A 21,272-nucleotide genomic window follows, 5' to 3' on the forward strand; every position below is an offset into this window, starting at 1 on the left:
ATAAGATCACAGTGTTGCTATCTGCTTTTTAAAGCCTGATTTACAACACAAGGTGTAGAGTGGAATAAAATTGTGCGAGAAGCATCTGATTAGGGCAGTTGTAAACATCCCCCCTGTCAAGGAATTTTATCTAAAGGCAGTGGTCAGAGCTATGTTGTCTTCATCTTCTTTCAGAGGCATTATTCTATTTTGACCAGGCTCAAGATAAAAATATAGGATTGCTGCATGGTCTTCCTGTGATTACTTTATGAATAACTGTTGCTGTGGAATTGTTGTCACTACTTCACAGATAATATTGACAATTGCATTATTTATGATTCAGGAAGATGCTCTATGCATGTGCTTATTCAATTTCTATTAATGTATCTGTGGCACAACTGATTAGTAATAGTGATATTACAGTAGCTAAACAGTGGCAGGTATTTATGTATAAGACTGCATAGTGGAAATGCTAAGTCATGGCCTGAGCCATGTGGTTCAGTGGAAAGGAACCTGGTGGGAAGGCAGGGCCAACCCAGAGGAGCTCAGATGTGTGCAATGAACCTGAGTGATTGGAAGGTATGGAGCCAGAATCCATTCCTTCCCCGACCTCATTTAGGGATTGGCTGTGGAAGAAAGGTGTTATTATCTGGGGATCCCTGCCTACTTGATGACGTTATAGCCTTTCTGAGGGTAAGCAGTTTCTTTTGCTCCTACTGCTGTTGAGTCTGAATGGATCCTCACTTCTTGCGGTCTGGGGCTTTGCTGCTCTGCTGTTTTGTTGTGCTTCCTATCACTTTACAGACTGAAATAACTGATTTTAAGTGATTCTGGATGTGTTCCTAGTGGAAGTGGAGTAGAAAGGCTACTATAGCTGGCTATTATCTATTTTCTTGTAGGAGTGTATGAAAGTTTCACTGGTGGAGTAAAGCAGGGTAGGCGCTTGGAGTCTGGGACCAGGCAAGTTATAGTGAGTTGTGGAATCAAACATCTCCTTGTGGCTTATGGGTCCCCTGTACCTGTAACACAGCTGGTCTATGCTGGAGCTCTTTTCCTGCCCCAGAGTGGGTGTGTTGGCCTGGGGAGTCTTCTCTGAATTTTTCTGGGGTGTCCTCTGGTCCCACCAGCCCTGAGGTCCAGCAAAGATACTCCTGGCTGACTCGCCAAACTGAGTTGCAGAGTCAAACTCTATAACCACAAAGTAGTTATAAAGCAGGTATGTTATTCAGCACTGCACACATGGTGGATGCAGGTAAACATCTTTCTTTATAGAAGGAATGCATGCGTATTCTTAGTATTTCTAGGACAAGGGATGGTTATTACAGTTATTTCTGGGAGTTCATTATAATATACCCATTCTATGCCCTTAACCTGACCCCTAATCAATGCTTCTACACTAGGAGGCGTAGTGCCTCCTGGTGGTTGTGGAAATGAAGACTGTACATGATCCTCACAGGGTCCTTCCGACCCCAGTGTAGTTTGAGGAAGTATTCCATCTTCAATTGGTTCAGTTTCTAGGATGGTTTCTAGGATGTGGCTCCTTGGACCAATCAGCAGGCTCCTTGGGTTACAGTTGTGGTACCCATATCTTTTCCATTGTTTGTGCTCAACCACTTATACAATTTTAACTGTATAACAAATTAGCTCTTCATTCAGTAGGGTGTAAGACTGTGGATATTTGTATCTTTACTTCTGTACATTGACTAGGAATGCATATGCTAAAAAGGCAGAGCATCCTTCTTGCTTTTGATAGTTTGTCTGGAAGCTGAAATAGGCCTTCATTTTAAATTCCTGGCTATAGTAAATAGCAGGCATGGCTTAAGGGCACATTCACTTTGCTCACTAGTAGGTTAGTCAGCTTCTCCTGGTTTCTGTCTAGCCAAGGCTGGGCATGTTTACTCTACAATTGGAACCCAGGAGATCACCAGATTTGAGACCTGAACTGCTTTCTGTTGACTTTCTTGAAACTCTAAGTCCAGATTTGAGTGCTCCTTTGCTCTGAGATGTTCAGAAAATTGCTGTGACCTCAAAGGTCAGAACAGCGTGGTGTATATATGTAATGTAAATACACTTTAAAGGCTAGATTTAGCCTTGCTTAGTCTAGGATATCTTAGATTTGCTTTATTACAACTTTTGAATTTTTTGATTCCTCTGCTGTTGCTGTGAGGTTCCTGGCACCAGCAGTAGCTGACTCCCACTTCACAAATTGTCAGGTGACTTCTCAAGCACTAGAAAAATGCTGAGTCCCTGTAGAGTCTTAAATAATTTATTGTTAACAGGTAGCTTAAAATTAGCCTGCCTGCAACTGTGTGAAACATAACGAGACATTAATACCTCATTGCATTAGAAAAGGTGGGAAGGGGAACTGGTATGAGTCACAAGAAGCTGTCAGTAGGCAAAGAAATGCAGCATAACCATGAGATTCCAGCATCCTACTCTAGCAATATAGCTTCAGTAAATTTAGCTTGCTGGTCTCCTGGTATAGTTACCAAATTTCTCATTGGGGTTGACCATGGGTTTACTGGGTGTCTGCGAGAGCCAGTGCAAACGCATTCCTGTAGCTGAGCCTTGGCAGTGGTGAGAATATTTTCGGAAGCTTCCAAGAAAACATCAAAGAAATTTAGAAGCCAATTTTGCCTTTAAGTATGGTGAAACCAAGCGTATAGTAGTAGGCTAACACTAAAACCAACAAATGAGAAAATGAGATATATTTGTACAACTTGAAAATGATTGCTTCTGTATGAAACTGTGCAGGAAGTAAGAGTTTGGAAAATACATGAAGCCTTCACTTCTCTTGCCAGTTTTTGAGAGGTTGTTCCTTTTATATCTGTAGTTAGCATCACTGAACAAGCATCAAGCTTTTTCAGAATTTCATTGTGGGATCACAGAATCACAGAATGGCCAGGGTTGGAAGGGACCTCAAGGATCATGAATCTCCAAACCCCTTGCAACATGCAGAGCCTCCAACCTTCCCATTTAATACTAGACCAGGCTGCCCAGGGCCCCATCCAATCTAGCCTTGAACACCTCTAGGGATGGGGCATCCACAACCTCTCTGGGCAGCCTGTTCCAGCACCTCACCGCTCTCTGTAAAGAACTTCCCCCTGGCATCCAACCTAAGTCTTCCCTCCCTCAACTTAAAACCATTTCCTCTAGTCTTTTTTTCTATAGCTATCATTAAACTGAGTGTAAGCTTTCAATTGTAATTCAGTACTTATCTAGGAAGTCATATTGGAGTAATTAGAAACATTTCAAAAATTATATCTTTTTCCTTGGAAATAGATGCGGATACTAGTGTGGTGTTCATTTCAGTAAATAATGACTAATAAAGAAGACGCTATCTCTACTGACATTCTGTAGTAGTCAGTTTAGTAATGAGAAATAGAACAAGAAGACTGATAAAAGGCTCAACATTCCATTCTGAGGCATAATGGCACTTCTCTCTCCAGGCAAATGCCATGTAAACTATACCTCTGTACAAGCAAGGGAGGCTCTTGCAAAGGCTCTTGCAGCTCTTGGGTTCTGCTTAGAAACTCACAAAGCTGACTTCCTTTGTTTCATTTCATTCAGAGAACTCCTGTGTCAGTAAATCTAGATATTCCTAAAAGCAGATCCTCTTCGTTATGGCCTAATTTTGGACACTGAAGCACTTGAAAGTGGATGTATGGCTAAAAGTTAGTTGGTATACGTCTCTTTCCTGATATTTTTTTTTTTTTCCTCATGAATTTCAATAACACCGTTCCATTTATGATCGCAGAAGTTTTTTAGGCCAAGTTATCTGGATTGAGTTGATACAGGCTTATAGTGCAAGTTATTTAGGTCACGGTATTCTCTCTGTTTTCTCCATTTCCCTTATGCTCTTGGCAAGTCCAATGCTTTTTCTAGTGCTTCAGTTTCTGTTCTTTTTTTCTCCATCTTCTGAATCAATATAATTCAAGGAATAGAACTTCTTCCCATCTCTCATTCTAAGATGTCTTGCTGTCGGGAGTTTATATCCAATATTTATCTTCAGTGCACTTGTCTTAATGTGATCCCATTACTTACAGAGATAATCTAAGCAGTCATTTTCAATTTATCATTAGAAATAGGAGAATTTCAGTGTGTTGTGGCTTAACCCAGCAGGTGGCTAAGCACCACACAGTTGTTTGCTCACTCCCTCTCTTCACATTGAAATGCGGCAGAGAATTGGGGGAAAAAAAAAGAAAAAAAAAAAAAGGTAGAACTTGTGGATTGAGATAATAAGTATTTACTAAGATGGAGGAAAGGATAATAGTTATGACAGCATTTATGTATGGATGTATGTAACAAGTGACGCACAAGCAATTCATCACTGATGCCTAGCCCTCTGAGTATTGGAAGAGAGAGGTGAACTGTCATCCCCTTCAGAACTCCTTCTGCATGATGTTATATGGCATGGAATATCACTTTGGCCACTTTCAGTCAGCTGTCTTAGTTCTGTTCCCTCCCAACTCCTTGGGCCCTTTGCTGAGAATGGTCTTGGCTCTGTGCAGCACTGCTTAGCAGCAACTACAGACATCAGTGTGTTACCAACATGTTTTTCTCCTAGAATCAAAGAACAGCATCATACCAGACACTCTGAAGAAAAACAGTTCCATCCCAGCTGAAACTAAGACACAATGATATTAGTAATTTCAATCCTAGTTTGGGACTTGACTTTGCTAGAAACTGTGCAACCACATTCACCCCAGGTCTATGGTGTCAAAGTCACTACAGAGCTTAAGGCCACATAGACAAAAGGAAGTTGGGTTTTGCTTGTCATGGAGCTAGTATAGACTGTAACTCTACAGTGTTGCATTGGCAGGACTGATTGTGTGGGAAATGTGGAAATGAATGGGAGGAAGGAAGAGGTAGAGCATTCTGCCTCCTCCGTTCAGAGGTGGCTCTATCTCTTGTGATACCTAACCCTTCATCAGTCTCTGTTTTATATCCCCAGAATATTAAGTCAAACTGGTAGTGGTGTGATTATGCTTATTTTTCAGTGTACTTTTTTTGTTTTTTCTTTCCCTCTTGGGAAAAATGTATAGTAGAACATAATGATTAGAAACTTCTAATCTCTGAGAAGAAGATTTGAGGTGTGCATGCTTGCTTAAATATGATGGGAAGAAGCTATTTTAACTTTGGGGGAAGAAATTCAAAGGTGTACAAGGCAACACATCAGGAGTACGTTGTTTACATTAATCTTGCATTCTTTCTACCACTATATTCTCATGGATGATACTAAATTGAGACATCTGATATTTGGAGTCGAGGGGGTTAAATGTCCTCTTAAATGCCTAATGAAGAAAACAAATTGAAAAGGAGTTTCAAGCTCCATTCACAGCTGGGACTGGGCTGGGACTAAGTACAGATGTATTTGGTTAGGTGCATACAGAAATTTGAAAAAAAAATTGCTTAGAAAATATTACTAGTTCTATACACCTCCACTTCATTATTGAGATCATTCTCAGTCTGGCGTCAATAGACCTTCATTTTGTCAAACCTGTTTGACAATAAAATGAATGCAGTAACTGCACTGTGCTGTGTGACACAACTGTGATTTTTTTTTCCAAAATGTCTTTAATTTCAGCTGTGAAGAAATAACCTATTTTGCAGATGCATTGTTCAGAGATCCATGGCCAACCCCTGGATTTTTGTTATTAATTTGAAATCATTTGAAATATCTTCAAAGTCTTGAACAGTCCTGATGCTCATAGGGATTATAGGATGTAAGTGAATGCACACCTGGATTCACTTTTCAAGACCTTCACCTCCAATTTAACTACTTCTGTGCAATGAAAAACTCTAACTATTGGGTAATGTTATAATGCAGTATCAACCCTTTAAAGTGTGTATTGTATATATGTATGTTGCATGATGACTTTCAGACAGCTGAGTACTTTTTTCCTCTTTTAGAGAGTTAGTCCAAATTTCTGGAGCTACTAATAAAGTAAATAGAGGGGGTACACTTTAAACCAAAGCATAGTTATGGCTACCAGCTAGCGCATCCACTTAACTTACTGTCCCCGGTAGCTGATTATAAGAATGAGTCTTAACACTGTAGAAAGATTTGATTAAAAGCCAAAATATTTGAAACCAGTAAGTGATCTTCCTCTGTGCAGTGTATAACAAGTGTGGTGATGTTTCCAGTTGTGTAGTGCTCATTCATTTGAACATTAGTTCACGCTGAGTCACTAGATATTCCAATGTGTTTGTTTAACCATTATGTTTAATGAAAAGGGGGGAAAAGTTAACCTCCCATGAAGGTTAAGTGAAAATGCTTGGCTTTGGTATTTTTTCCGTTCTTTAATCTAATTAATATGTAAAATATGAAGCGAAGAATGAAGTAACTCACCTATATAGGCTTCAACCATGACCTCTATCATAGCGAAATTATCTTCTGTTTTAATGCATGCTGTATTCTGAGGTTTGTCTTCAGAACATTGTTGAGTTTACAGGGACTCAGGCACTGCAGTTACTTTGAAGAGGCACTTGATAATCTAACAACCTCATTTTAACTACACATTAAGGGAAACGGATTGAATAATCTACAAAACGTACCTTTAATCTCTAATGTTTAAACACAGATCATAAAGAAGGGAGAAAAGGCTGGATTAGACAAAAATGTGATAACTTATGTTCTTTTCCATTTTCACATGTGAATTTTTGTCTGTCCGACTACAGGATCAGATCTTTCATTTCTTAGTATCAAACTCCAGCTGTACCTAATTGCCAGTTTCTCATGTATTTGAAGTGGAAAAGGCTTAGTGTGAAAAAGAATTCTGTATTTTCCACAGCATAATCTGACTATATACTGAAACACGTAAAACATAGCATGAAAGTTTGCTCTAATGAGATTTTCCTATGAAGTTTACTCTGAAAGTAATGCCTTCTCCTTTATTATGTTGATCCATGAAGTCAGAAACTGATGTTGGTGTATGGCAGTAGAGTTTGAACCTTCCCGCCAACATGCTGTTACATTTCATGTAACAGACAGCAGTAGAGGGCAATCTAACAAAACAGCATCTGATATGGAAGAGTGCATGAAGCGAAGATGTGTTGTTTAATTACTCCATGTGGAATAGATAGTGCCCATTGGCATTATCAATGCTTGCTGAACACTTAGACCATGTAGTGGATGCGAGTGCAGTCAGGTGGTGGGTAGTGCATTTCTGCAGTGGTGATAGTGACATAAATAATAAGCCACGTTGTAGGTGGCCATGCAGATTTGTATGAGCATGGCATGCAGGCTTTTGTTCATTGCTGGCAAAAATGCATAGCTAATGTTGATGACTAAGTTAAAAAAAAAATACTGTTTGATAGAGCAAATTTTCAGCTACAAAATAGTGTTATTGTACTCTTTGTGTCTTCGTGGAAATAAATAGGAGGCATTACTTTCAGAGTGAGCAACATAGTTACTAGTTGTGATCTTGCAGTTCAAAACTTTTCACAGAAATAATCTGTATGTTCTCTTTGAGTTGTTTGTAGAGCAGTACTGGACTGCAGCATGTAGTTGTGTATTCCATCATATTCTAAGGGCTGTGCTTAATTCATTTACACCAATGTCATCTATTTGCATTCAAATGGCATGTTTTGAAACTTAGGCTTTTTCAATGTCAATTTTCTTCTTTTCACATAAGACCACTGCACTGAAAATATACATAATATTTCTTTAGCATCACGATCTCTGTATCTCTACATCAACAGTCATAATCCTCGAATTTTAAGCATGTTATACATACCACCATGTATCTCAAAGTATGTTGTTTGTTATTACACATTAGCTCAATACTGATAAGAAGACTGGAATGAATTTCATTATAATTATATGTGTAAGGACTCTGGAGGGCTTTTCTAACCCAAGCTTTTCTGTTATGTGGTACCCCTCTTGGGTCTTAAGCTGTATAACAAAGAATGAGCATCATTCAGCAAATTTGACAAACAGGTGGGAGTCCCAAATTTGTATCACTGGGAGGCCCAACATTCTGGCAAGCACCATGCTTTTGAACTGTTTCAGACTTCATTCTTCTCAAATTTCAAGCATCTCACTATTTGTCTTGTGCTAGTCCTCTCTCCAGTTTACAATTCATGCATGCCTTTCCGTTGTTCTAACAGCAGACATTGACCTACCCAGAACATAGAAAGCTTTTCCTAATCATTTGTATCCAGTTCATTTCCAAAGATGATATATACTGCATTCTCCTTGCTGCAGACTCCAAGCAGTCTGGCTTGCTGAAACATCCCTGCCATGTTAGAGTACTAGCCTGATGTTACTGCTCCCTTCAGTGACTCTGAATGTACCACAAGTCAAACCTGATCCCCTTAACATTCTGTTAAGCCATAGCATGCTTGCAGGCAAAAGACCATAGGATGTGCAACTGCATGATTTGGTATCTTCATATGGTAGGCCAGCACTTTAGGCAGCTTTTCTCCTCAGAGGTCCAGCTTCTAGTTCAAGACTGGGATCAAAAACTGAAGCATCCTCTAGTAATTAAAGCCTCAGACCTACATCTGTCTTATTTATAGGTTATTCGCACTCTTTACCCAATCTTACTTCCAAGATGCGAGAGCAGATTTGTCAGCACTTGGCTCCTGCTCATCCCCATATGGTGGGTGATTGTTCTAATGTCCTTGAATCAGTCCTGAAGCAGACTGCTTGACAAGTTAAGTCAGACCACTGTGATGATGAGCTAAGGCAGATGGTGATTTGCTGTAGCCTGCAGCAAGAGGGAGACTGTACTGTGTAACCTCACCATAGGTCTCTAGAAATGTTTTCATGAATGAATATTTGAGAATCTTTTTCCTCTTCCTTTTTCTGAGTGATGAAGTTTTTCCCATAAGGACAATTTCTGTGATTCCACCTTTTCTTGCAGCATTTTCAGATTGGCTCTCCTGCAGGCTTGTTTCAATTTCTTTAGCTTATTCCTCCTACCAAAATGTGAATCCCACATCCTCCTTCAGTGAGGATGAGGACACAAGCCTGCCTGGGCAAACAGTTGTAGTATGGGGCCTTGTCTGAAGTGATTGTATGTGTTCATATTGGTCTGCTCAAAAGGCTGGAAGATACTCTCAAGTCAAGATAAATGTGAAATCCTTTGCAGACTACAGGACTATTGGGTTAAGTTAAATGGCTTTTTGGGCATGCTGTTTTTAGACAGTTTTTTTGGAATGTAACCAACTAGAAGAATGTAACCAAACTAGCAGAAAACTAGGATAATAGGAGTAGACTGTTGGATCCTGTCTGCATTGTACTCTGTGAATTTCTCGTAGTAGATCGTCACCTTTACTTTTTATTTTCACTTTTATTTCTTGTCCTTCTGGAGGATATACAGGTATGGATGGAAGAAAAGTTGGCTGGTTGGTTTCTGCTGTCCTTCAGTTGTGTTGTCTTTGTAGTCTATTACACACAAAACAAGAGAGGATCTTTCTTTTCTCATAGAGAAAGCCAAGGGAAAGAAAAAAAGTATTTTCTTTGTTTGAAAACTGTAGCAGATGTCTGTGGCAATAAAAAGGCAATTATAGTCGTATTATCATGAGAATTTCCAGCAGGAAATCTTGACAAACTCAAAGTTTACTTAACTGAGATAAATACAGTAGATAAATAGCAAACTGAATTTAGTTTACTCTTGTACACAGGTGTACTACACATTTCCTCAAGCCATGATTCATAGCCATAACCTTTCCTAATCACGGGCACAGCAAGATATGTCAGGAGTGGAAATGGGATCATGTTATAGAATACATCTATAGATCCAAACTTCCTCCAGAGTTCTGGTGCATTTGGGTCTGATAAACAGGTTTGGGTTCATTTGGAGATACAGGGAAGATCCAACTTTTCACCCTAGGCACACTTCTCTGAGGTTGAAACTTTTTGCTTGAAAATATATGAAGGATGTCCTCTGCTGGCATGGAGCCCATGGCACAGCTAAGAATTGATTTCTTTCCCCTCTTACAGCAGCCTGGGAAGCAGCTACTCTCTAAGTTTGCTCTGATTTATACTGGGAGCAAGGTAGACCCTGGCAGCACTTTGAATCTGGGAGGCCTATGATAGCAGGAGAACAGTAACATAAATAACAGGTAATACTCCAGGAATTTGGAGAGTTCAGCTCTTCGAGCAAGGATGCCAAACATTAATTCAAGAAAAATTCTCTGTTCAATATTGTTTCCAGGCAGGCAAATAAAAAATATGTAAAAGCCAGATGTACTCTGTTTATGCTAGTTACTGCAACTAAAAAATCCATATATATGTCTAATAATACACCATATTCTTCTAACATTAATGTTTGTTGAATTAGTAACTTTCACCTCACTGAGACTCCACATGTACATTTAGTGCAACCCTAGCTTGCAAAATCAAATCTGAAGAAGGCTATTTATGTTTTCTGTTTTCTTTCCTATCTCAAACAGCAGCTTAAAAATGTGCTGCTGTTCATGATTATGCTGCTATACTTACAATACAGTTATACTCCCTGGGATATATTGACAGCAGAAAGAATATTGCCTTTAGGACCATCACTGACTTACTGAATAATACTTTTCACTGTATTTGGTTATTATGATTATATATTATTGAGTTAACTTCAGGTGGATACTCAGTCTTTTTGCCTATCTACTGGTAGACGAGTCATATTCAAAAAGAAAAGACTTTCCCTAGATGGAAAAGGCCATTCTATGGTTACTTAAAAGCCATGGCATTTCAATAAAATATGTAGACTACTGGATAGCTTGTTTTGTCAACAACTTAATCTTCTTTGAAATACTGCATGCTGTACTGTTTTTGAAGGTTACAGTTAATAACTGTATGTGAAAGGATGGAACGCAAGGTCTTTGTTACCCAACATTTCTCTTTGCTATTCAGTATGTGTAAGTACATCTGCATCTCTATTTTTTGAATTCTCTGAATCGACCAAGTTGCGTGATCTCAGTATCTGCCTTCTCAAGAGAGTTGTCTGGCTATTGGAAGAAGCATAAATCAGCAATCTAAATTTTACTCTGTTATGCCAATTGCCACTGGTATGTTGCTCAAGGAATTGGGGGGTTACTAAGCATGAGGGTTGGTCTTCCATATACTGTTTTGCCTAGCTCCGTGTCCTTCACCACTGAGAACAAATATCAGAGGAGCTGGATTTTCTTTTTAATCATGGTCACATGCACATCTTCTTCCCTATATGATAAGTGTTGCAGCAAACACTCTAGTGTAGAGAACTGCAGGACTTAATGTATAAGAGTCTGGCAAGTCAATTTGAAATCTGGTTTTGGTTTCAGTCCATTGCGATTAAATTCTGCCTATTATGAAATAGCTTGAGTGACAGTATGTAGTAATTTTTCAGTCACATGGTGGGGAGGCACTACCCAGAGAAGCTGTGGATATCCCATCCCTGGAGGTGTTCTAGGCCAGGCTGAATGGGGCCCTGGGCAGTCTGAGCTGGTGGGTGGCAGCCATACCCATGGAAGAGACTTGGACTGAGGGGGATTTAAGACCCCTTCCAACTCAAACCACTGTGTGATTCTGTGATTTCAAGACAGACACAATATGAGGAAAGAGCAGTAGCTAACCAAGACTTCAAAGTAAGTGTCAAGGCCAGTGTTCAACAGGGAGATTCAGTCACACAGAATAGCCTATACCATTCTTTATTGCCAGGATATGTCAAACAGTGAATGGACAGCTGGTCCTATCTCAGGTCAGGATGTTGACCAGACTTCAAGATTCCTTCCAGGCTTATGTGTTGTATTTCTGAAGGGCTGCCTTAAAAGGCAATTTGGTGATTCTCCTCATGCTGGAGCTAGCAACGGGACTTTTGTTTTGTCTGTAGCTACAGTGTGCACCTACCTACTGGGACTGCTGGTTAACTTGATAGTGGCAAAGAATGAGAAAACTCTCCTGTGTACAGTTTTAAACCCCTGGGGAATTGCAGTGGACTGCAAGCCCAACACGTTATCTGCACCACAGCTCCCTTTGGGATTTAAACTGTGTTTTTCTTCCTATGAATTCCTGAGAATCCATGGCAGGTGGCAGAGCCTTCAGTCTAACATGGAGCGGCCTTGAAGCTGTTCTGATGCATTTCAATTGCTTTGGAGATGTGATTGCTGTGTGGACTGCAGCCCAGCGTGCTTCTGGCAGCCCTGCACTGCACGGGGGAAGTGGATGCTGTGGATTTGGCTTAATGAGCTAACTGCTGGGGACCAGATTTATGGCATCAATGCTATGCACAGGCATGGCAGGGACCAAACAGTAACTTACAATTTATGCTTGAGTTTACCCATTGTTATAATCAAGGAGTATCTTCTCCCTGCTCTGAGCCCAGCAGTGCTCAGAAGATGGGTGCACAGGTGTATAGCCTAAAGATTAAAACATGGCCCTCAAATTTGTTTGGTGTGAGACAAAACAGAAGGAAAGCCAGGAAACTTGTCAGGGAACAGATTGTAAAAGCATGTTTAATTTTATTGTCTGTGAGAGAAATGGAAGTACTAGCTAAAACCTTGTGAGCTGTAATTGCTAGTACTGTATTGCTAATTAGTATATGTGTTATACCCTAATTTCTTCTATCATAGAAGACATCTTGCACAAAATTTTTCTGTGAAGTGGTCAAACGTGCAGGAGGCTATTGCTAGCTGTTTTGTTTTACTTTTTACTGCTGAAGCAGTGCTGTTATTTCACATCCTTGATTTGAAACTGGCTTTTTCCCTGACAGTTTCTCCCATCAGAAATTGTTCTCAGTGCTCCTCATTTGTTGTTCCCAATGCTGTAGCAGACAGCCCATGCACAAGACTATATTAATTCTACCCTGTCAGAATTTGCAATGGATACTATACCAGGAAGGACAGGAGTTTAGAAGGGTCATCATATGCAATGACTGGGGAGTGTTTGTTTTCAGTTTCATTATACAATAGTCACCGTGATGTTTCCACCTCTCCCCTTCCATCCCTATTGAGGCTGTACTGGGCTGTGAACTTCTGCCTTGTGGTTTGTAAGATGACTGCTGAATCAAGGTGACCAGTTTGGTACTCATTCTCCTCTCAAATCCTCACACCCTCTGCAATTCTCTCACTGAAGCTGTGCTGTCTACTTAAATGTCTGTGTACCTGAGAGTATATCCCATGTCATTCTTACTACACGGTCTATTGCTGCTGATATAGCTTGAACATTTTTGGGCCTCTTGTCATCCTGAAATGTTAGCAAATGACTACTGAGGAAGAAAGATTGCTTTAATATTTTAAAAATTATTTAACATGATTCTGGAGGCTTTTTTTTTTTTTTTTTTTTTTCCTGCCTTCTAGTAAAGACAAAATCCTGTCAGTAAGTGCTTCTTATGTATTGAAAAGTGTCTTGTTCCCCATCTCTGCCCTAAGTGATTCTGTCAGCACTAAAACACACAAGTGTATGCACACACAGAAAAGCAAGCATCAAGAACAGTGTGGAAATGCCTTGCTGTGTAACTATTTCATTAGAAGTAGATGCTGGGTAGCTTTATTTTCATTGATTCAAATACTTCTGAATTTAGTTGGACTATTCACAAACATGAGGTTACTCAGATGTAAGCTTTTTGCAGATTTGGAGCCTTGTGTTTGTTTTAGTTCCATTTTCCTTATGTAAAAATACAGTTGAATTTTAGAAAGTATGCCACAGCATAAAGTATCAGAAAAATAGCTTCACCTAATCACATATTATTCTGTTTTTTTGCTTCTGTTTTTTAGTAGTATTGATTTATCTTCTAAAAGGCTTCTCCTGATTTTAGACGGAACTGAAATCAAATCCCTCAGGCTTTGACTGTGTTGCTGGAGAAGCCTATTAGGATTTTTAACATTCCAAGTTGCTTTCTGAACAGATTGCACCAGCTAGCTGATGAAACTTGAGCTAATTACTCTAACGTTGACAAATGCACTAGAGCAAAAAAGTCACATTAAAAAAAAAAAAAAAAAATTACATCTCTTCAAGAGACACAGAGTAGATTCAGAGTGTAATAGAGCTATTTTAGAGGAGGTTTCTTTAGGGAGGGAAGGAGAAAAGAAAAAACCCTGCTATTTAAAAATGGTATGTACCTTCTCTGATTATTTTTGAATTAATGTTAATGGAAAACATTTCAGTCTTTAGAAGACTGAGATAAATCCATTTGAGAGTCCGTAGAGGTTTAGAAACACCCTTTATGCAGTGGTCCTGCTCTGTTAAGGGACACCACAAAATGTCTACAGAGCTTTTTGGTCTGTAGTGTCAGATCAGGAGAGATGAGTCATGATCACTGAGCACAGCCACCATTGCCACGTGCTCCTGCAGTACACAGTTCTCCAATGTGTCAAGTTGACTGGTACTTCACTGAGTTCCCCAAACTTTCCCTACCAGAGGTAGATAAGAATTTCCTACAAAATGTGAGGGAGTTGCTAGCAGTGAGAGGCTGTATTTCAATAGCATATAAATGATCAAATCTATAGGTATGGTTAAATTCAGCTTTAGAATATCCAGATTATGGATATTGGAGAAATATAGAGAAAAGCAAGCCCTGAAATAAGGATAACTTCACGCTCAGGCACATCAATTGAAAAATAGATTCTTAGCTATGTAATAGTACACTCATGATGAAGGGAAGCTGACAGTAATAATATTGTACCATCTTTTAGTTATTTTAAAGACAACTTTGAGGAAAAAAAAAATTATTAGAAATCAAAGACATACATGCACATTAAATGTACTTCAAGCACATTTAAATCTTTCCAAATTTTGAATGTCAAAGAACAACCAAAAATGCTTATCTGATTGCTCATCTTTCAGTTCAGTACTCATTAACTAGAAGAAGTGCAGCTGTGACATGAAGATTTCCTGCCATTTAAACTTACTGTGCCTTAGAGAAATGTACCTTCACTTTCTTTTTTTACTGTTTACTTAATAGTTTTGACCTTTTAGCCAATTGTCCTTATCCATCATTACAGTGCATGATCAATCATTTCATGCCTTGTCATCTACAAAATACTAGCAAGAAGGAAAAGTTCTATATGCCTTGAGATTTTATTGCATTATCTTCGTGTCTAGAAGGAAAAAATTACGTTAGTTTACACTGATTTAAATTCATTCATTCTTGAATACAAATGGAAGGAGTTCAGTGGAAGTTTAATTTGTTAATTTTAATTGGTATTTATGGTCAATATTTAAAATTCACCAGACAACGTGCTTGTGATTCACTATCTTCCTTGTGTATTTTTGAGCAATAAACAGAGGTAAAAATAACCCGTGGCAACATGTGCCTGGGCACACATCTATGCACATATGTATGAATGTGCTGTCTAAGGATGGTTCTTCAGTTAAGCCGGGGCTGCAGGTTTCTGAAGATAAAGATCAACTTCATCACAACCACCTTGAACAAAGATAAAATGTTCAGGAACTTAAAATTCACAAAAACAAAGCTTCACTTAACAGGACTTGTCTGTATCAGACAGAACAGTGTAAAGATCGTGAGCTAGGAAGGTCACTGTAATAAAGAGTGACACTCTGCAAACATTTCTGATTAAGACCTGAAAACAGTCTGCGCTTACCAAAATGCCTTTCTCTGTTAAGTATAGCATTGTTTAAACACTCCAATGTTTCTGTTCCCAGGAGTAGTATGTGAATTGCTTCCCAGAGGAACCCTCTGCTGTGTTCCAGTGAATGGTATATAAGAGACTACTGGCTTATCCATACAGTTACTGGAACACAGTACAATATTGCTTGTGATGAGGATTAAGTGATTTTTAGGATCTGAGTGCTTGGAGAAATCATGTTTTTTATTTATCTTGTCTTCCTTTTCCCGATGATAAACCAGAGGTAACAGCACTTCTCAACTTCCCATGAGATATAGATGAAGATCAGGAAACAAAACATGAAGATGTTTGTAGCTACTGCATGGTGACCTGGTAATGGGGGCATCTAAAGTACTTTTATACCACTTCAGCAAAAACATCCATTTGCATCCATGAACTCTAAAGTGTCTATGTTTAAATATATCTTAGATTTTTTTTATTAGTCTGTGTTCTTTTTTTGTTCCTAGAAGGGGTTGCTTTGTGTTGATGTGTTATGGAGGTAGAGTAGTTAGGCAAACAATTTAGAGGGAATGAGAGAACGTGGGGGAATACATATCAGATGGAGTAAGAGGGAGGGAGACCAAGCATGTAACAAACCTTTAACATCCATTATTTGTACAATTATTTGGCATTCCCTCTTAACTGCAACAAGTCAGTCCCCACAGTGCCCGTTAGCAGCAAGTATGCCATTCATTATCCGAACCTTTGAAGCATTCAAATTTTATTTTGGATAATTGGGGTTGTTCTAACAACAGTTTTTCTGTGATCCTAACGCAGAACATGAAATTGATAATATAAAGAAAGGTGAAGATACAAACATACTACTAAGTTTTGGGGCTTGTAAGGCAAGTTTTGAACAGGTCTAGTTGTAATTCTTTAAAATATACATGTCCCTTTGATGTTGGATCGAAGTAGGAGCCAGACATAATACTAGCAACTTAGTGGCTTCAGTGGTGAACAGCAACTGAGCGGTACAGAAACAGGGGAGCATGCTTTGAAGTGCTTGATATTACACAGGAAAATATGCACTTCAATAAGAATGTACCATGTGCGAGAGGCTGCTGTTGAGATGAGCTTTAAAGTCAAAAGAAGGGCAGGAGCCAGAAAGTTCATGTTCAGGTTTGTATCTGAACCTTCTTGAAGCTTGTGGGGATATTCATTTCCTCAGTCAGCACAACTGATAGAAAGAAGCAAATTTGAAGTTGAGGTCCAAATCAAAACTTTCAGGGTTGATGGATCTGTGTTTTCAGTTCCAGTTTGGTTTTGATCTCTAATACCTTTGCTCTTCAACAGCTTTTCAACACTGTAGTTCAAAGGGCTCTATAAAAATGGAGGGAAGAACTATGTAGTTAACCTTATTATTGCTGAACACAATCCAAAGCACAAAGCTGTATCTCAGGAAGGTGGCTTGTGAATGGTCCCCCAGCCCTGCAGCGGTACAGATAGGTATACACCCCTATTGCTCTATTCAAAAGGGCAGAGTATTCCTAAAGTCATTCTCTTAATGAGGCAGCTTCTCTTCAGCTGATCATACACTTATTATAATTTGTATTAAATGTTTAATGCTTATTGAATGCAGGAAATAACTAATGCAGTTGGAGTGAATTCAGGATGTCCATTGTCCACTGATCAAAAATTGGCAACTTCTTTTCTTTGCTTAATATTAGAATGTTCATTCTATAGGAAGCATCATTCTTCAAAGTACAATTTAGTTATTTATTATTTCTGAACTCAAGTGCCTGATTCTCTTTACAGTCTTGTAGTTGTGCTGTTATTTGTGGCGCTACAGTATTACCAAATAAGAATCAATCTTCAAAAATGGGACAATGAGCCTTTTATACAGTTTTCCCAAGGCTTTGTACAGGGAGATGTCCAGACAGCTTGATATTCTTTTGTCTGGGGTCAGGGGGAGATGTCTCGTACAGTGCCTGTATTATTGAACAAAATTTGTTCTAGACAATGTTCTTCCACTCTTCCGATCCTCCTTCCCCCAATTCCTAAGGAACAATAAGAATTCATAGTGATAGTGACTACAGGTGTAGAGTTGCTAAATAAGTGCACTTTTCCTTACAACTAACACACTTTAACAACAACAACAAAAAAAAAAGCAAAGGAAGAAACCACCACCAACAAAAAAAGCTCCTTCTGACCTTTAGACCATGTCTGTGCCATGTACTGTTGAGTCCCCAGGGTTGCCCTCCCAGCTGATGAATGTTGTAATGAGCCAGAGGTTTTGCGTCTTTATTTTAATATCCCCTAAATGTTCACAACAAAAAGTAGTGAAGGGTCAGACAAACTTGTGTAAGAAAGAAAGAAAGAAAGAAAGATTATATGCCAGTGAGTTCCACATCTTTATTTTGTGTAAAGAAAAGGAAAACTTTTTTAAGATAACTTCATCAGTCTCTTTCACCTAAGTTGAAGAACTTTGAACAACAATTGCTTGGCCCCTTTGTCTGTGCCTCTTATGATTTGTCTTATGTTTTACTTCACAAAGAATCAGAAGCCCTGCAATCTTTGTTACCCTTCATAACCTTTCTAGCATCAGTATTATTATTACTAATTCTGCTATATCCTTGTTTAGATTTAAAAATGCAATTCACTTGAACTCTGAATAGCAGAAACTTGAAGCAAACAAAATGGTGCATTAAATTCATTTTAATAGGGAATTAGTGGGAAGTGAGAAGTGAAGTGAGTATAGGAATCCTTTCAGTCATCCTACTGTGTACATTTCATATTCTTTGTAATATTACAATGTTCTCAAACAACGTGGCTCCATGAAATCCTACTGGTCTTGGGTTTTGACTCTGTCTCCCTAGATCCCTAGCCAACATTTCTCCTTAAATCAAAATGCTTTGATTTTAATCATGATTTTCAATGGTTTCTTTGAAAGGGAGCTTAGAAACAACTGCAGTTATCACAGCACCTAACTTCACTTAGATTTACTTTCACTGTAAAGCCATTGGTATAGATGTACTGAACATATGAGTTTTGTGAAAACAGAAGAATCTGCACATGCATACAGCTGAGAGAACTGGATTGGGAAAAATAGTGACAGAAGATCTGAATGGTGCAGCTGAACTACGCCTGCTTGGCACAAGGAAAAGAGATAAAAATAATTCCTTTCCTAAATTAGCTGTAACATCGCTCACTGCTACAAGCAGGAAAACTTTAACTCCTTACTTGGTACATACTGGGCAGTTTGGTTTCCTTGGATTTTTTTTTTCCATCTATTGTCTTTTACAAATACCCAACAAGCAATACCCAACTCCACTGTCACAGACAATAGCTGGTCCAGCCACTCTCAGTCCTTATAGACTCCCTGGCCTTTGCTTACTCCTGTTTTCATTAGCACCACCTGTTCATGCTCAGTGAGTCTTAACAGTCACCAAAGAGTTAACTTACATCTTAACACAAATAGGAGGATAAAAATTTCTAATGGGGTGAACGGGAAACAGTAATGATTTTCTCTTTGCAATCAGTTACTGTTTGTGCTTAGGCAGCAAAATTTATGTCTCTTGTTAAGAAGGATTAGTTTCTTTCACTTCTTGTTTGGTTAAATTTTGTTTTCATGCACCAGCAAAATACTGTAATGCTTGGTTTGCAAAACCTTCCAGAGAAAATTATACGTGAATATATCCATTAGAGGCACCTTTTTTAAAAGGAGTAAACAAAGTAAAAACAATAGATCATGAGTTTGAGAGGGCTACTTTTGCAAATAAATTTGAATTTCATTAATCTGAATTATACACACAGATTAAAAGAAGATGGGGGGGAAAAACACCAACTATACGAAGACAATGGATAAACTAGCAAGAGAAGAGGAAACTGTCTTAAAGTGACTTTAACACTTAAATTTAACCTACATCAAAGGTATGTGTTAGCTAAACTTTATGTCCCTACCCCAAATGACTGAGTATAAATGTTTTTCAAGTGGATTTTTAATGTTAAGTGACAAGGAAAGGCAGTTGCTTAAAAGTATTTGACATTCATAAGCATCCGAAAGACTTTCTGTCATCTTCTATTTATCCATTCACTAGACTAGAAAAAGCTACAATGCTTTGTTTTTCTCCTTTTTCTCTCAGGGCATCAGTCGATGCATGTGTGCCAAAACCTCACTCTTCTCATCTACGCTTTGTGATGCCCGGATCTTCTGCTGCCTTTTCTCTCTTTACTGTCACCAAACAGCTTTTGTGTGCCCAGGAAAAGAAAGGAGTGCCACATCTGGAATTTTCAGCTTCCAGCCTTACAAGTTTACAGAGAGCATGCTCCTGCTCCTCCTGAAGGCAGTAGAACTGCCCCTTCCAGCAGGAGCAAAACCAGATTGGTTGCCAAGGGAAAGCTGCCACTGGGAGGGAGAGAGAAAAACAAAAAAAAATACTAAATATAAGTGCAGATGTTTTCCTCAAGAGCTTGTTTTTCTGACACAAAACAGGAAACTTTTATTTAAGAATGTATGTAGGGATAATGTTCCTCAAAGCATTGGATTTTAACAGTTTTGCGCTTAGTTTGTATATTTTGACATGTAACAATCAAAGCAGAGATGGGAATGTGTGGGTTTTCAGTTTCATGTCGTTGTTTGGTGGTGGTTTTCTTGCTTATTTGATTTTTTTTTTCTTTCATTGCTTTTGTTTTTGGGTGCTTTTTTTTTTTTTTTTTTTTTTTTAATTATGAAACATTCTTCTTAGATGTCCAAACTAACTGTATGTTACATTTACATTTTTAATCATGCTCAAGACTATTAATGTAATGAAAATAGTAGTTCATCAGAATAATTTAAGGCTGTCCCATGCTTAAATATACTTTATGTGTGGGTTCTGGAGGGCAGAAGGAATTGAAGGCAACCTACAGGGAAAACAGCAGAAATATTTCCAAAGGGTTCTAGGTAATGTAACTGGCATATAAAATACATAAGCACTTTGCATTTGTTACCTGTGACCAAATAAAAAGACTTCTCATTGTCAGTGCTTCTTTGATCCTTTTAAGTTGGTCTTCTGGTTAACTCAAGCTTATGAGTCTGTCTGTCTGTCTGGTAGCTACTGAATGTATATTATCTAACTTTAATCATCTTGCAGAGAATGCTTAGTTTGCATTTGTCTCAGAAAAGTAGACAGTCCAACAAATGTTGCTCTAACAGCAAGAGGGGGGAGGAAGTTCAGATTAGCAACTGGAGAATTAGTATTTGAAAGAGTTGGGGTAATTAGCCAACGCATGCATGTGCACACCTCAAAGGATCATAGAATGGCTTGGTTTGGAGGGGACATCAAGGTCATCAAGTTCCAACCGCCTTGCCACAGGCACGGCTGCCAATCACTTGATCAAGTACTAGATCAGATTGCCCAGGACCTCATCCAATCTGGCCTTAAACACCTCCAGGAATGGGACACCCGCAATCTCTCTAGGTAGTCTGTTCCAGCACCTCACCACTCTTAGTGGAAAAACTTCCCCCTGACATCTAAACTAAATCTCCCTCCCTTTAGTTTAAAGCCATTCCCCTTTGTCCTATCACTGTCTACCCATTTAAAAAGATTAGTTCCCTCATGTTTATAAACTTCCTCTAAATATTGAAAGGCTACAATGAGATCTCCCTGCAGCCTTCTCTTTTTCAAGCTGAACAAGCCAAGTTTCTTCAGCCTTTCTAGTCTTCCTAGCAAAGGTACTCCAGCCCTTGGACCATCCCTGTGGTCCCTTTGTACCTTACTGTATGAAAGGACCCAAGCACAGTTCATGAAAATCTACCAAACAGTCTTTCC

General features: G+C 38.8%; 1 long non-coding RNA gene across 1 annotated transcript; it reads left to right on the forward strand.

Moving 5' to 3' along the window:
- The first annotated feature begins 481 nt into the window (after positions 1-481).
- Positions 482-20,150, forward strand: LOC116226779 (uncharacterized). The gene is made up of 3 exons (XR_004166408.2): positions 482-672; positions 19,276-19,392; positions 19,605-20,150. It is a non-coding gene; the product is annotated as an uncharacterized LOC116226779 (long non-coding RNA).
- The last annotated feature ends 1,122 nt before the right edge of the window (positions 20,151-21,272 follow it).

This window comes from Phasianus colchicus, chromosome 1, assembly GCF_987193195.1.
Source record: "Phasianus colchicus chromosome 1, bPhaCol1.hap1.1, whole genome shotgun sequence".
NCBI lineage: Eukaryota > Metazoa > Chordata > Aves > Galliformes > Phasianidae > Phasianus > Phasianus colchicus.